The sequence below is a fragment of the Chroicocephalus ridibundus genome, chromosome 1 (genome assembly GCF_963924245.1).
Source record: "Chroicocephalus ridibundus chromosome 1, bChrRid1.1, whole genome shotgun sequence".
NCBI classification, from domain to species: Eukaryota; Metazoa; Chordata; class Aves; order Charadriiformes; family Laridae; genus Chroicocephalus; species Chroicocephalus ridibundus.
In genome coordinates, this window is record NC_086284.1 from 110,736,488 (window position 1) to 110,749,897 (window position 13,410).

General features: G+C 39.3%; 1 long non-coding RNA gene across 1 annotated transcript in view; it reads right to left on the reverse strand.

The window, feature by feature from the left end:
- LOC134521181 (uncharacterized) overlaps positions 1-13,410 on the reverse strand; it is a 363,047-nt gene that overhangs the window by 248,792 nt on the left and 100,845 nt on the right. Inside the window, exon 4 of the long non-coding RNA XR_010072674.1 lies at positions 10,852-10,910. This is a non-coding gene — a long non-coding RNA (uncharacterized LOC134521181). The remainder of the gene's footprint in view (positions 1-10,851; positions 10,911-13,410) is intronic.

The window sequence follows — 13,410 nt, forward strand, 5'->3', positions numbered from 1 at the left end:
ATGATTCTATGACCATCTTGTACTCAACAAAGAGTTCAAAGATGAGATATGTTACCAAACCCCTCTGGACAGTGTTTGTCATTTACATATATTAAAAAAAAAAAAAGTTGAGGAGACAAAGGATGGGGAACAGTTGAAAACTAAAAGTGGAGCAATACAATATTCCTAAAATACAGTGATACAGAATACACCTGCCACTCACTCAGTCAGTCTCTGTATTTATGTCCTTAATGCCCACACGCAGAACAGCCAAAAGTCTTTTCCTCTTCCTTACTGCAGGTGACTGCAGCTGGCTGACTTCTGCAATAACCAATGCCAAGACCAGTCTCCAGGATGTAAGTGACCCCACTAAATTGTGTATCATATCACAGCACAGTGACACAACAAATTAAAAAAGGTTTTACATAGAATTGAAACCTTATATTGACTCTTCACAGTTTGTACTGCCGCTTCAGCATGGTCTTTATACGGCTTCCCTTAGAGAGCCAGCCTTCCCATAATTACTGAGTTCAGAGAGCATCCTGGCTGGCACTGCCCACTGCTTTAAAGAGATCTCCGTAAACCAGAGACTAGAAAAGCAGTTCATAGCCTTACCTACTTCAGTTACTTTCTGAACAGTCACATGAGGATATGCGCATAAATTAACTCCAGCTATTTCTAAGGTACTATACTGAAAATCTGTTTAAATATAAGGAACAGGAAAACACCAGTGAAGCAGCTGAGACTGTTATTTTCTTTGCTACAGTGGAATATCATACTTGGTTAGAGGTTGAGAATGAACTGGATAGACAAGCAATAACAAGGAACAAAGTAATCTTTCCATTCTTGCCAGGACTGGATATTTTGCCATCATTACCGGGTGGGGGGGAGGGAAAAAAAAAAGTGAGCCCAATTCCTTGTGTATAGTTTACATATGCTTAATACAGATAAACAAGATTCAAAGTTTGGTACTGGTCTATCAGCCTCAGCTTCAAAGTTTTCAAATATAGTTAAATGAATCTAAATGCAGTTAAATGAATACTAATTCCTTATAAAACACCGAATTCTTGTGCTTTTTGTGGTTATCTGGAATGCGCTTCCAATAACTGAAGCCAACAGAGCTCAGACCTGGAAAATTAGTTTTGCTGAAAATAGACAAGCAACTCTTCTCTAGCATTTACACTAACATCATCTGGAAAAAAATCAGCAATCTTCTGTACTTCATTTGAAAGGGTTGAATAAATGTCAGTACCAGGCAATTTTCCCATTCTGACCAGGATTGCCTATCTACATGAAAACACAAAATAACTGGTAAATCAGATTGCTACTTACCTGCTCTGTTCTTCCTTCAAACTGCCACTGAGTACTGACCCACATCTCCCTGTCTGTACCTTTCCCCAACAGCTCTGAATGAAGATGATTGCAAAGTGAAATGGAAAAATACCATAAGGTTTAAAAACAAACTATCTCATGTCTTTTCTCATTAGCAGTGCTTCAGTATTTCTTTTGTAATAGCATCTAGTCTTCAAGGAGACTGTTTTACTCACATGGTCTTTTCTAAGTCTTCCTAACGTTAAGGAGGGTTTGCTTTTTTTCAGTGTAAATACTTCTTAGCTTATACAACAAGTATTGATGAATTCATTTTTATTAGATGTCTCTCAAACTCCACCTGGCTTCCAAGCAGATCAATCAAAAATGAACTAGATGTCACTCACATGAGTGAAAAAGCAAACACACACAACGCTTCATCTCGGTAGAGTATACATGGAAACAGCCAGCTTACAACTCATGCTCATGCCATCCCCCATTCTATTTAATCTTTTAGAAGTAGCATTCCTTTTATCCAAATTAAACTCATACTACCTTTCCGTTATCTCTCTATGAACATCTGGCCATCGACTCAAGCTGGGTATGGCTAAAACAAAATTCTGAGACTTTTTCTCACAAAAGTCCCTTCCATAAAATGCTTTTCAATCTTTCTAAAACATTTAACATCTGGCCTTCACTGATAGGACCCATGAATTTCCTTCTACGTCTTCATAGGCAGGATACTCTTTCTTTATGTCATCAGCCATATGTATGGTCTTTCCCACCTACATCCTCAATCAAATGCCTCACCCATGTTCCCAAAATATCACTTCTCGATTATGTCAAGGCATTCTTCTCTGGCTTTGACAAACCTATACGCTCAAATCCATCCAAGTTTTTTGCTGCAAAGATAATATTCTTAGCCCAAGAGTTCATGTCCTTTTTCACTCCCTGGTCACCCCCCTAGGGCAAAGTCTCACTAATGTGGACCTCCAAAGTGCTGACAGTCTGATTAGTACACTTTGAAACAAGCATTATTGTGTTACTTGCCATGTTTCCCATCATGGTAGGGAGTAACAAGTGTAAAAGCACCTTTAACTATGTGCTGTTTTGGTCTGCTATTGCTTTCTCAGTCTCCCACCACAGCCTCTCAGCAAAATGGCTGGTTTTTCTTCAAAATTTTTATTTACCATAACTACTGCAGAGAAAAGGCATTGGATGAAGTCTGATCCCTTGGAGTTCACCAACTCTAGCCTAGTGCTACCTCTCTTGAGAATTCTCATGAATTCTATGATTCTATGATTCTCTCAGTGCTTGCATGCTTGCTACACCTGACCTCCAATAAGACCTTTTGGAAATGGAGCAGGAGGAAGTGATAGGGACTGCAAATAGATTCACTGTGGGTTTGGGACAGTTGACACTGAGTCCAAAATGATAATACCTGTTGGACTTGCTTCTGTCTACATTTTCTGTGTTCCTCATCCAGGAAAAGTGATGTAGGGACATTCAAGTTAGGTCTGCGTGAAGCCTGTTGGGTTCATACAGGTTTTACTAGTTAGAGCTCTAGGCGAAATGAAAGTAGCTAATCTGTTTGTGGACTTGAGATGGTTTTATAATTGATACAACCACATTAATACAGCACAGAGAACTGAGGTATAAAAACGTGGACCAAAACTGGCTCTGCGTTTGTGGCATGATTAATCCAAAAACTGAATGACAACAAAATACTGAATATAACTGTATGATGCTGAATGATAACTGTAGCTCAATTGTCTATCCATCTTGGCTACTCACTGCAAAAGAGTCGTATTGTGGCTGATCAAATTATGTTATACATAAATTAAGCACACGGCTCATTGGCATTTCTTTGTTTATTATCAGTGAGACTAAATCTGAAGATATGATAGGTCAGCTTTCTTGTAGATCAGTTGTGCATCCCTCCCTAAATGGAAGGATAACACACCAGGAAAAGGAATATCAACATCATGGCACATTATTGAAACTGATTTCTCCCAAAATGTAATCTAACCACATCTGTAGCAAACATGATGTCAACTTTAGAAGTGCTCCTTGAATTCAACTAACCATCACTTCTGAATAACTTGAGTTTTGAAGTTTCCCCATTATATAGGAAGAAGAACAGTATGAAGTTCACGAAAGTTTGTTTTATTTGAGATACGTGTTAAAGAGCAGCCAAAATTGCTTAGTGTCCTAGACTAAATTACTTTTCTACCCCAGAGAGAGGGTGTTCCCTATAAACCAGAGATGACAGCAAAAGAATTTCAGAAAGTATTGTTTGCATTTTACTGATCTTCAGATTGCTAACACACAGGATTTAAAGATACAGTACTGGAAGTCTGAAAGTTATAAAATATTTAAATTACTTTGCTTTAAAAAGCAAATAAAGCACCATTAAAAATATTTAGTATTCTATTAGAGGAATAGTCTATTTACTACCTTTAGCATGAGGTTATCAAAGTACAATGAGTAGTCCATTAAGAGCTAGAAGTAGCATCTGTCGTAGTTGGTTCATTTCCTCTTTCCTTAAGGGGGAAATTAATTGTAAAATATAATGTTTTGATAAGGTTTCTTTTATTTTATCGTTTTAATAAATGCATACACATACTTCTTTGTTTGTGTCAGACAAAGCCACACAAAAGAACTGTGCCTTGCACTTGAATTTCCATAGGAAGTGGCTCCTGCCACCCTGAACAGTCCTTAGAAAGCTCGAGGAGACAACCTTTATAAAGGCGATAAAAAGTTCCAGTGTTCATAAACTGGGTTCATTATAGCGCCTTTCTATATCAAAATTAAGGCAATTTTTTTAAAGTAACCTCAGCCACTTTCAGGATAAGAAGTAGGAGCTTGTACTGAAATATCTATTCTTTGTGAACCTCTTGTCTTCAGAAGCCTAGGTTTCATAATATGGAATCACAGAATAACTGAGCTTGGAAGGGATGTCTGGAAGTCATCTAATCTGATCCCCTGCTCAAAGCAGGTCTAGGAGCAGGTTCCTCAGCAGCTTGTTTAGTCAAGTCCTGAACAAATCCAAGGATGGAGTTTCAAATATCAGATACAAATATCACATCTAGCAGACTGTTCCTGGAGATGCGCATCCGCATCCTCACAGGTTTTCAAAGGTAGCTGGGATCACTATGATGGTCTGTTCCAATTTCCTGCATAATGAAGTCCAAGAGCTGGGCTCACTCATTTCTGTATCAACTTCTCATTTAGTAAGGACATGTCCATAATCAATTTTGATTTAAAGAGTTGAAATTTGAAAGACTTAAATGCATTCCACACTAACATGTAATTCATATCACATAACATTAAACTCTATCCCATCTCAACAGACTGTCTGAAGATGGACATTTTTGGTTCAGAAGATACATTCTTCAAACCTTGTCTTGCATTATGTCATCTTTCACAACAAAAGCTTCTCTTACAGTTCAGTTATCTCAAGCACAGAGAACAATTACCTTCAAACTATCAAACCGCTTATTAATCCCAGGGGATTTTAAATAAGTATGTGACGCCATATGGGGGGTGGGGAGAAGAGGGGGAAAGGGGAGGGGAGGGGGGAGGAGATAGACAGAGAAAAAGGTATTCCAAAAAGCTTGCACCTTAGTGCCACCAGGATTTCCAAGATGGTTAACTGCTGGTCATTTTATCAGCAGTAGTGAAAAGAAAAAGCAGCCAGTTCTGTAATCAAGAGCTAATGAACCTAGGTACTTCTGTCATACAGCACAAAGTGGCCTTGATGTTGAGAGCTGAAGACTGGAAGAGGGAACTGGGGATTATTTTCCTTCTGAAAGCTTTTCCACTTTTCTGCCTTGTGCAAACCAAACTAAGTCAGAGAGAGCTTTTGTGCTGCATGGTTCAAGCTGTGAGCTTGAGTTTGAGGCACTTCCTTAATATGTGGTCATGTACCACCCAGCGCTCTAACTCTTACTGTTAAACCTTTCCAGTAAGAGTCTTACTGTGCAAAAAGTGTCTGTCTCCTTGAAAAACAATTAAGCAATTACATTGCAAAGTCATGAAAAAGTACTTCCTCTAAAACCTATGAAGAAATCAGACACCTGCATGTGCAACGTAGTCTTAAAAGCAGAATGACAGGATTACAAGGTCAATGGTTTTCCTTTTGAAAGATACTATCTGGGCAGGATTCTGACTCCTAGAGAGTTCAGAAAAAGGAAAAAGACAAAATACAAACACAAAACTACAACAAGCAGCAAAACCCAACCAAGTGAAAAAGAATTTTAAACAAAATAAACAAGAAAAATGAGATACGAGAAATATCTTTTATTGCAACCATTCTTAACCCATTCAGTAACGACTAAGAGATGTACAGAAAGTCAGTATCGTTAGTTTTTTTGCTTAATTAGATTCAAGGATGAAGGAATTCACAAAACTGTAGGGCCCCTTCACTCATTGTTTTGGAAACAGAGTTTTCATGACTACAAGAGCAAGAAGAATATGGCTTCCACACAAACCAGACTTGACCAAGCACTTTGTAAATGTATAAATGGAGAAGCTCATAAACTGCTCTGAATAGGACAGGAATGGAAATTCCACCTATATAGGAAGCAGAACCCCAAATATTATCAACCAAGTGAGCTCCTGCAACTCAAGCTAGGCAGTCTACTGGAATGTAACATGCAATCAGACAAGCATTTAGCAGGCCTCTTTGGGATGTCACTGTTGAGGACAGTAAGCAACCAAGAAACAAAACACTGGTCCAGACTACAGCATTATAAAGCCCACCAAAGCAAGATTTCCACAGTGGAAGAAAGATTCCGCACCCACCACCCCCCCAAAAAAACATAATACAACAGAGAGAATGTCACCGGAATAATATACTTCTCGTAAGACAGTAGAGGATGTCAGCATTTGGTTATCCCTTTAAAGAGAAATCTAATGTTACTCTGCCACTGACTTGTCCAGCTCAGCATAAGGTATGATGTTCATAAGCACCTGAAGCTAGCCTCCTCAGTGACCTGGAATTAGCAGGACTCAGAGTCCAGCGGCCTCAACTCCACTGAAGTCCTGGTGTTCATCATTAACCATGTGTCACTGAGGGCCTGGAGACAGTCAAGCCTGAGCAACGCTGCAGCCATGAATGCCTCCTCTAGCCTTACCTCAGCCAACCCCAGCACCTGCACACTGATAAAAGCTGGGCTGCCGTCGGAGGCTAAGCATGCAGCTGGAGGGCTTTGGACAATGCAGCAGTGCTGGGAATTTGATAGTGCCACTATGCACCTCGTGAGACTCTTGGATCCCCTAAATTTTTATTGGACGCTTAGCATGAGAAGATGCCCGTTAAAGATACACTTTTGATACAAACCTGGTAAAATGTGCCTTCTTAGTAGCAAAAATGGCAATTTATTCTGCAGATTAAGAGCAAAGGAGCACTCACAGCATACGACAAGGACAAAGCCAATTTAATATTTGTACATAAAGCAAACCTAATCTTGTCTGGACTCTTCAGACACTATAACAGTGAAAAAATAACAAGTTATGGATAGTAGTTGTTTTCCTCATATGGTTACTGAGAAATTTATTATTAAAGATAGGTATCTGACACTGTCTCCCAACTCTCTTCTCCTACTACCACTTTGCCTATCATTCACTGCACTGTTACATCTAATGTAAGAGTGTTAGCTCCTTGAGTAAACAATCTAATTAACTTTATATCTGTAAGATGCCCCACAGACTTCCCTGATGCACTACTCATACAAATCCATTCCTATTGGGCTGATCCTTCAAGAATCAAACAATAGTTAACACAAGTATATGTCAAGACTCAAGGAGGAACAAACTTGCTGCACCAAAGAGAAAATCTAAGTAAAGAATGGAGCACTAAAGCAGAGCTAGCCCAGATGTTTCTGCAGCAATAATTAGTGGCCGTCTCTAAATAGGAAGTGCTACACAAAACACTGCACAAAATGTAAAATCTCCAGCTGTGCAAAGTACAAAGGAATTTTCTAGGGACAAGTTTTGTACATGATTACCTATGTTAATCTAGGCCAGAAGTGTGGGTGCACTGAGAGTACTGCAACACACATTTTGCACGTCTATCTGCTTTACCTGTTACATTTTCCTTATTTTTTTTCACAGATTTTTATACCCTTGACTAATCCCTGATTCAGCAGGCTATTCTGTATCATTGAATATTTTCAAATTCCTTTAAAATCAAACCAATCAATATTATATATTGATATATCTACATCTATCTCTATATAGGTGCGTATACATACACACAATATTCACATACACATAAAGAAAGTAACCCTAACAGAATTGCTTCCAACTGTAGTGATATAATACTATTTTCCCCACCAGATGGCAGTAACTTCAACTTAATATAAACCAGACTGGTTGCCACATGTGCAGCAAACAATGGCATTCTTTATATTTGGGGTTTTCCGTAATAGGGAAATGCTGGTTTTTTTCAACATGTAGAGTTATTCCAGTTTCCTTCTATTTAATGACAAATTGGAGGATAAAGTTTACTACTAACAGCTAAGCTCAACTTTGATCAGTGTATCCTACAAGGTTTTTTTAAAAACATGCATCATCCCATATTGTTATTTTTTCAGTATACTGTAATTTCGTCAAATTTGAGAAATATGGGTGTTATTTCCAGTCATTGTCTTTTTCCAAGAATAATTCCAAACAGAAATGACTGGGTAACTTTCAATTGCATAATACACTTAATCTTTTACAATATACGCTAATAATTAAAATGAGTAAAGGACTCCAAAGAAGGGGGAAAAATGGAAAACATCTTGTGCATAATTGTTTGACAAAAATATGCAGTGTGCAGACTTCTTGACTTATGAAAAATTCAGCATATCATCTACAGCAAAAATATTGCAGGCAGAACATGCTATATTACATATAGGCTAAATTGCCTTTAATGTGGAAGCTAAAAATTGCTTCTACTGGTAAGAATAGGAAAAAAAAATTCAGCATAGTCCAGGCACTGTAAAAATAACGTAATGCGGTGGATGGGGACTGCTCTGTTGGATATCCATCTTTGGGAGCATCTCATCCATAGATTCCAGCCAAAAGATTATTGCTTGCCTTTTATTTCTTTAACTCCTCCTTATTTTTGAAAGAAATTTTCCAGAAGAAAATTTCATGTATTCTAAAAAGAGGAACTTCACTCCTATTCTACTAATATTAGTATTCAGAATGATTAAGTGGGTTTATATTCAGCTCTATGCTGCCTGCAAAGAAAATATCAAAATGCACATTCTTATTAATAAAACACACTCATCTTTCAATAAATTTATGACCAAATACACAGTCTGTTTGGACAGCTGGCTTCCACTATCCTGCAAGCACAGATTTAGATCCTTTTTTGTTTCATGATTTTTAGTTTTTTGGTAGAAAGACAAAGTAGAGCAAAATCATCTCCAGTTACACAAAACAAATAAGTACAGTGAAGGAAAGAAAAAACCCACAAAAATAAAGCAAAAAAATATACCCAGATTTTATGGACAAACAGAAGCTTGAGAGAAAACAAGAAAGAGAGAGTGAAAAAGAGACTGATCCTAGACACATAAAAATGAAAGAAAGGAACCAAGACATAATGAAAGATTCACAGTAAAAGGTGGAAACATAAGCAGGAGGGAAAGAAAGGATGATGGCAAAGCGTTTGGGAAGAGAGAGGAAGAAAGTGAAGGAAAGCCAAAGAGTGTTGCCATCAAGCCTGGCTTTTGGAATGTCACTGCAATGAAGCTCAATTTATTTAATAGAAAAGCTAGGCTTCTATTACCTGCTCCAGTTGAAATACACTGCTGAATCACTGCTTTTCACAAATACAGTGATATGACTACTTTCTACTAATTCAACATTAAGCAGCCAGCCATACTTGTCCTTCACTTTTATGGCTAATATGCCTGAATATTTCACGTTTCATAACCAGCTCCTCTACATAAATGAAAAATGTAAAATACAATTTACATGGATGTGTACTAGATGCCTGGCATCCCAAATCAATGTCATTTGAACTGAAGATGATCTCTAGATATAGTATAATTCAAAAGACTTTTTAATAAACTTTCCATTATGGCTTGATATTCTTCTAAGATCTTACTTTCACATCAGTTGGAAGTATGAGCAGAATCCACCATAAATGTAAGTTATTCCTAATGTCTGAAGGAAGAGGAAAAGTAATAAGGAATTTCTAGTATGAACCTAGCCAAAATGGTTTTAAGTGGAGAAAGCAAACCTGTGTGAATAACCATGCACTCAAAATCCATCCTTAGATCAGAAAGACAAACTGGATGAGTCATTGTTGAAGTGGACGCAGTAAGATCAGGGACCCACCATTCAACAGAAGGTTCCAGCATAGAGTTTAGTTAGCACAGTCCTGCGACTTTCAAAGGCCCAGTAAAGTAGGAGTTACAGACAACTGCTTTTTACTCCAGCTGCAGTACCAGTAGTAATCCTACAGTAATGTTTAGAAAATCCTGTGTATTTGGAAAAGGATATGGGGAAAAAAGACAGAGGTGAAGGAAGAGCAACAAAAACTGAACACTGGAGAATATGTGCTAAAGTGAAAGTCTTAAAAGATATCAGATCTATTTTAGCTGATTCGAACAAATATGTAGCATGATTACAGGCAAACAACTACCATCTGTAGGTCCCAGCAGAAAACTATGACTCAAAGCCATTTGACTAACTTGAAGTTAGTCAAATTTAAATCAGGTGAAAGGCACAATTTTTTACTGTTTCAGGAATTAATCACTCTTGCTATGAAGATAATTAGTGGATTACATTAAAAATAAATCTTTTCCTGCTTCAAAGACAAAATACAAGGGAACAACAGCACCAAATAGAAAAAAGTTAAAAGAGTTTTAACTACATGGTCCAATGTCACATTCTGGTTTGAAACGCTATCACTCTCTGTGAAACGCATGAAGCAATTAGTCCCATCTGTAAGGAAAAATATTTTGACTCGCACCAAGGCTATCCCAGCCTTCCCACGAGTGAGAGGGCTGCCACTTAACCTTCCTTAGAAACTCATGGGGAAATTTTCATCAGAGTGAAGACAATGACAAAACTCCCATCAAATGTAACGGCACTGGGATTTTAGACCCAGGCCGGGTGTTGCCAGTGCTGAGCAACATCCCCACCAGAGTGAGCCTGGGGGCCCTGCCGCACCATCCCAGCTGGGCTGGGGCTGTGGGTGCCGGCCACTACGGCGGGCCTGGCCCTGCCTCCATCACAGCAGGGCCCAGCCTGGCCTTGCTGCGGGGCACAGGCCTCGGCCTGAGGGACACCCAGGCAGCCTGGCACGGGGCTGGCAGGGCGGCTGTCCCCAGCTGCCGCCCACGGCCAGCCCCGCACCCCGGCAGCCACGTGCCATGAGGATAAGCTCCAGGGCTGTGCTCCTGGGGAGCCATTTCAAATGCAGAGGGAGTGTGTCCTAACTCTGTCCCAGGAAAGCCGCCGTGGGATGGAGCACAGCGGCACTGCCCGCGGTACCACGTGCCTGAGGTTGGTCAGGGTGGCCTGGCAACTAAAGCATCGGGTGACAGTCTCAAGGCTTACCTGCGGCTGGTGAGGCGGCAAACAGGGCCCCGCTGGGAAAGGGGAAGGCAGCCATACCCCTGGAAGAGAGGCAGGATGTCAGAACAAGGGTACGGGACTTGCGCAATAAACCAGCTGAGTCTATGCGTTTCACCTGGTCATTTTAAAATTAACCCCGTTTCAAAGAAAGACGCAATGTTATATCCCATAATTACAAAATACACAGACAAAAAAGGAAAAAAAAAAAAAGAGGAAGATTGTTTTTCAAGGCTTGAGGAACTTCAACAGGTTAGTAACCTTAAGGAAATTGTCCTATACCAGCAGCTTAAGCAACAAAACAAACCGGTACCGCAAGGCTTGGCCCGTCCGAGCCGTGGCCAGCATGGGGCCTGCCCTCGGACCCTGCTGTTCCAAGGGCTGCAGCGGACACAGGCAGACAGCGGGCCACAAAGAAGGTAACTTATTTTACTCCCCCGCCATCTTCTCTCCAGCAGGCCCCACGGCCTCTCCTCGCCTTATAACCTGGGGACACTCTCTTGCTGGCTGCACGTTCAATTGTGTGCTGAGCTATGTATGCAAATAAAGTCACGGTTTTATTACTTTTTTTTTTTTTTATAAAGTGGCAACCATTGGCATTTTTCAGACTGAATTTTGCATCTGAAAACTCTTTTTCTAGATTGTTAGAAAATGTATAGCTTGAATTATGCGCAAAACCTATAATTCTTCTCTGTACTAACATCTTCACAGCAAGCACAAACCTGTGTTTAGCAGAATTTATTAGGAAAAGTATTAGTCTATAATCACATTTCTAGTACAATAAACATAATACCAAAGGAAAACACACGTAGAGAAGCAGTATTCTGCCAAAGATGCTTAGTTTATGCAGTATGAGCTCCACTGAGCTGTTTGTTACCAACACATCCCATTTAGTCCTTTGCTTCCATTAACATGGAGTTTTTCAAGCAGTGGGATAAGTTAGTAAAATGTTGTTACATTCAGCAAATGCATAGGATTTTTAAACGAGGGGCACTTTAGTTTCTGAGAGCTCAATTAGTATTAATTACAAGTTTAAGGAAGCACCACAACATATTCACATTGATAGTATAGGCATATCTACAGCATAATTACTGTCACTTCAATAAGTGCAGTCATGCATACACATCCCCTTCTAGGTTCAAAGTGGTGGCATATTCAGTCCAGGCTCCTGCTATCAGAGGCAACCGTGTTTCGCATTCCGTTTCATAAACGTATCATTTTCCACCTTGCAAACAGTTAAGACGTGTGTGGGAAAACAAAACCTGACCAACTTATTGGGAGGCTTCTCCAGAATGCGACCGGTTTGATAGATAGAAATCCTCTAACTTTCAGTCTGGTTTTCTGACAGTTATTTCTGTCCCAACTCTGTTCTTCAGATTAAATGATTGTTCTCCTTTGCTTGCAATTCTCCGCTCCCTGCAGCATATCTTTTCTCTTGGCCTTTATTTTACTGAAGAGAAATAAAGCCTTGAGTATCCTCACAATAATCTCTCCCTTCCCACTATTCATTTTACTAGCCTTTCTCTATTTCTTACAACTAAGTTCAAGCTTCCTGCACCTGGGTGCTCTGAATGCTAGGCAGTATGCCTGGGGAGGTTGTTGCAGCGCCTGACAGGGAGGCATTAATAATTTTATTTCACTACCTGAAAGGTCTAACTTGATACATTTTAAAATGGCATAAACCTGGTTTATGGACATATCACATTGGTGTCTCGCTCATTTTAGGTGAAATTGATCTTACCTAGCTTTAAGCAGCACCTCTGAGCTAGTCACCACAGGCCCCTTTTATAATTAGAGAGACACTTGCCAGCACGAGTCATCTGCTCTATTTTTAGAGATTCTGACTGGATGAAATCTGTTGTGCCCTAGAAATACTCTTCACTGACCATGTCTAAACGAATACCTCAGTTGGAGACATCTATACTGGATCAACTGAATAGCTTATTTTGTGGCTTATTAATATACATTACCATCTCTTTCATTTCCTTTTTAAAAATCACATTACATAATAGCAGATGCAATCACAGCCAAAAATATGACCCTGTGTTTTCAGACTTACATCCTGTTTCTATTCCTCACAGTCTCCAAGTTGCAAAGTTTTCTCTGGATTATTCCAATTGCCAGTACTTTTGAACTGGATATTGAAAATGGCTCTTCTAGTACACCTTTAAAACCCACAGTAACTAGAAGTAGCAAAATTTCCCCTCAAAAATCAAGTGTTTGTGTAATGATATGACAGGATTGCAGTTTGACGACGGATATTCTAGACTAGAACATGAGAAAGAGCAACAGGTAGTTTAGGAAATCAGATTGTTGCAACATTGAGAAGTGAAAACAAGATGCTGAATTTTGATCAGTCATAAATAAAAGGATGTAGACTTGGGGAAGGAGGTAGGATGCTTTTTGGCAATCCATCTGTATTGAAGCTGCTTAACTACATCTTCTAAGCAAGAAGCTTGAAACATTTGAATAGTAAAAGATAAACATCAAAATCAAACAAACAATCACAAATACATATTTCTGTCATCTTTTCCAGTGGAACAA